This window comes from Chiloscyllium plagiosum, chromosome 24, assembly GCF_004010195.1.
Source record: "Chiloscyllium plagiosum isolate BGI_BamShark_2017 chromosome 24, ASM401019v2, whole genome shotgun sequence".
Classification (NCBI taxonomy): domain Eukaryota; kingdom Metazoa; phylum Chordata; class Chondrichthyes; order Orectolobiformes; family Hemiscylliidae; genus Chiloscyllium; species Chiloscyllium plagiosum.
This window is the reverse complement of record NC_057733.1, coordinates 4,232,315-4,236,882: the sequence shown is the minus strand read 5'-3', so window position 1 is coordinate 4,236,882 and position 4,568 is coordinate 4,232,315.

The window sequence follows — 4,568 nt, the reverse complement described above, 5'->3', positions numbered from 1 at the left end:
ACAAACTGGCAGAAAACTAGTCACCAGGACAATGAACATCAACTAGCCACAAAAAGACATGACCTACTCTCACTGGTATCCCTACATATGGATGAGGAAGGACACCACTTCGACTGGGACAACACATCTATCCTAGGACAAGCCAAACAGAGACACACACCAGAATTCCTAGAAGCATTGGCATTCCAATTGGAACTCACAAGCAAATTGACTTGGATCCCATTTACCACCCCCTGAGAAAAAGAACAGGCAATGACATCACCACAGGAAATGACATCACCCACCCAAAGAAACCTAAACATATAAATAGAAAGAGGGTCATGCCTCCAGTGCTTCATCCAGAGCCTCACTGATGATGTTAAGACCATAAGACCATAAGACATAGGAGCGGAGGTAAGGCCATTCGGCCCATCGAGTCCACTCCGCCATTCAATCATGGCTGATGGGCACTTCAACTCCACTTACCCACATTCTCCCTGTAGCCCTAGTTGCCTAACCATGTTGCCTAGTATGGTGACAAAATGTCTGAAAACGAACCTTCTAGCTCAGCGAGCAAACCTACATCCTTATGAACTTCTATTAGGTCACTCCTCAACCTTCTGCGTTCCAATGAAAACAATCCCAGTCTATCCAACCTTTCTTCATAGCTAAAATCCCCTATATCAGGCAACATCCTGGCAAACCTTTTCTGTGCTCTCTCCAAAGCATCCATACCCTTCTGATAGTGTGCTGACCAGAACTGTATGAAATATTTCATCCTTGTACTCAGTGCCCCTTCCAATGAAGGCAAGCATGCCGTAAACCATTTTTACTCCCTAATCTACCTACGCTGCCGCTTTCAGTGATGTGTGGACCTGCACACTCAAATCCCTCTGCATATCAATGCTCCTAAGGGTTCTGCCATTTGCTGTATAATTTCCACCAGTACTTGACCTTCCAAAATAATTGTTGATTTCGCACTTCTTGCTCAGTTGTTTAATTGTCCATCACCATTCATGACTGGATATAGCATGACTGCAGAGTTTTGATCTGATTTGTGGTAGAATTGCTGACTCTGACAAAGGGAGTCTGCAGGACAGCAAGCCCTGCTACTACACAAGCCTTGCCAAAAATCTAAGCTGGAGAAGCACCAATATCTTTGTGGGCAGATTTGCTAATGCCTACTTGGGAGTGTTTATAATAGTGTGACAGAGATGGGAATGAGAGCAGCAATTCATCACATGAGGAGAAGTTAGATGTTAATAGGATGAACAAGCAAAGCCGGTTTAATGAACAAGGCAGGACTATAAAAATTGTATTAAGTAAGACAAGGACAGGATAGAGTATACAGCCAAAATTAGAGTTTTTTGTACAAATGCCTGGAGTGTAAGGAACAGATTACAGTCGGTTCTGCTGTAACGTGCATTTCTTCAATGCAAATTGGCTATAAACGATTGAAGAATTTACACCATTATATGTAGAATGCAGCCTTTCCTTACCTGTATTGGCTGTAACGTGATTCCAGTCCTTTTGGATTAAATGGTGCTGCTATTTCATGATTTTCTTGTAATGCAGGATTGCACAGGAACAGAATTATCACATTAAATCAGAACAGATTGTAAATGAGCAGGCACTGATTCAAATTGGAAACTGATATACTAGTTATTACGGAAACATGGCTGCAGGATGGTTAGGACTGGGAACTAAACAAAGCAGGTGAATAAGGTTTATAGGAGGGATAGAGAAAATGGCAGAGGGGGTACAGTAGCATTTCTGATTAAAAACAGCATTCCTTCTTTGCGAGGGAGGATGTAATGAGGGGAAAGCACCCAGTGAAGACTTTATGGATGGAACTGAGGAACTGTGAAGGATCTAAAGCCACAATAGGTATTATATATAGACTAGCTGGTAAGAGCTCAGAAGTGGGCGGCACGGTGGCACAGCGGTTAGCACTGCTGCCTCACAGTGCCAGAGACCAGGGTTCAATTCCCACTTCAGGTGACTGTCTGTGTGGAGTTTGTACTTTCTCCCTGTGTCTGCGTGGGTTTCCTCCGGGTGCTCCGGTTTCCTCCCACAGTCCAAAGATGTGCAGGTCAGGTTAATTGGTCATGCTAAATTACCCGTAGTGTTAGGTAAAAAGGGGTACATGTAGGGGTATGGGTGGGTTGTGCCTCGGCGGGTCGGTGTGGACTTGTTGGGCCGAAGGGCCTGTTTCCACACAGGGAATCTAATCTAAAAGTGCTAAATTATATAAATGCTGAAATTAGGCAGCTTCAGGAGTGGACCTGAGTGGGAGCGAATTGGAAGGCAACCTGGGAAGATAAGAGTTTCTGATTTTGAGTGTTTCAGCTGAGGGGGAACTGAAAAGGACTGTCACAGGAAGGCTGTGATTTGATTGCCTAGTAGGGAATCTGCTAAATTTAAACCTGTGTTAAATTGAATCCTTGTTAAATTATTGGTTACAACTTGCGTTCAGATTGAGATAGTAAACAGAGATATTAAAAGTTAAATGTTAAAAAAAAATTCAAAACTAATTAAATAACATAAGGATGGAGGGTCATGTGATGTGTTGTTTCAGCATGATGTGGGAGCTAGTGGACCCCATTGTGGTTCCCAGTGACCCTGTCTGTAGTAATGTTAGTTGCCCAAGGAACTCCGGCTCAGAGTTGATAAGCTGGAGTCTGAGATTCAAACTTTGCGACATATAAGGGAGGGGGAGAGTTACCTATATATGATGTGTTTCAGGAGACAGTCACACCCCGTAGCCTAACTCAAATTCGGCCAGTGGTCGGGACAGGAGGATGTGACGAGAGTTAGGCAGGCAGAGGGATCCGGGAGATAGAGTTGTCGGAGCCTCAGCCTTTGTCCTTGTCCAACAAGTTCAAGAGTCTTGCTCCCTGTATGGATGGGAATGAGAACTGCAAGGAGGATGAGCTGATGGACCACAGCACCATGGTGCAGGGAGCCATTTAAGTGAAGGGGAGAGAAGAGAAATGTAGTTGTAATTGGGAATAATACAGTTCAGGACACAGATACCGGTCTTTGTGACCAGGATCGAGAGTCCCAAAGGTTGTCTTGCCTGCCTGGTGTTCGCGTTCGCGATATCTCATCTGGGCTGCAGAGGAACTTGGAGTGGGAGGGTAAAGATCCAGTGGTTGTGGTCCACGTAGTTACCAATGACATAGATAAAACTGGGGCATAGGTTCTGCTAAAAGAGTATGAACAGCTAGGAGCTAAATTGAAAAGCAGAACCAAAAAAGTGGTAATCACTGGAGCTAATTGGCACAGGATCAATAAGATTAAGCAGGTAAATGCATGGCTTAAAGATGGGTGTGGTAGAAATGGGTTTGAATTCATGGACATTGGCACCAATACTGGGGAGGAAGGGACATGTTCTCATGGGATGGTCTTCATCTGAATCGTGCTGAAAAGTCCTCGTGAATTGCATAACTAGGGCAGTTGACAGGTCCTTAAATTAAATGGGGGGGGTTTCAGTTGTAGCAGAAATTAGAAAACCCAAACTAAAATAGGAGGTAAGTATCCAGGTTAGCGATGTGGAGGATGGTTACCAGACAACCAAGGTGAGGGACAAAACAGTGAATGTCTTTATGTACCAAGGAATTATAAAAACAGGGAAATTTACCAGGAAAACAAATTTAAAAGCTTTGTATCTATATGCACAAAGCATTCAAAACAAAATTAATGAGTTAATGGTGCAAATAGAAACATAAAGGTATGATTTTGTACCAATTACTGAAGAAGGGCTTATGCCCGAAACGTCGATTCTCCTGTTCCTTGGATGCTACCTGACCTGCTGCGCTTTTCCAGCAACACATTTTCAGCTCTGATCTCCAGCATCTGCAGTCCTCACTTTCTCCTCCACTTGGTGACAAGGAGACAAGGTCTGAGATCCAGGGGTACTCAGCATTTTGAAAAGAGACTGAAGAGAAAAGGTGGTGGTGTAGCCTTGTTGATGAAGGAAGGGATCAGTGCTATAACGAGAAATGACATAAGCACGGGAGATCAAGATGTGGAATCAACCTGGGTGAAAATAAGAAATAGCAAAGGGAAGAAGTACTTGGTAGGTGTAATTTCTAGGTCACCAAACAATGGTTCTGCATTTGGGCACAGTAAAAACCAGGAAAAATCAGAGGCTTGCAAGAAAGGTACGGCAGTAATCATGGGTGATTTTGACATGCACATAGATTGGAAGAATCAAATTGGCAAGGGTTGCCTGGAGGCAGAGTTCATTGAATGTATTAGAATTTGTTTCTTGGAGCAGGCTACTCTGGATTTGGTATTGTGTAATGAGGAGAGATTAATTGATGACATCATAGTTAAGGATCCTCTAGGGAGTAGTGACCAAAGCACGATAGAATTCAAAGTTCAGTTTGGGGGTGAGAAAGTGGAGTCCCATAGTAATGTACTGGAATTAAACAAAGGAAATTACATAGAACATAGAAGAATACAGCGCAGTACAGGCCCTTCGGCCCTCGATGTTGCGCCGATCCAAGCCCACCTAACCTACACTAGCCCACTATCCTCCATATGCCTATCCAATGCCCGCATAAATGCCCATAATGAGGGAG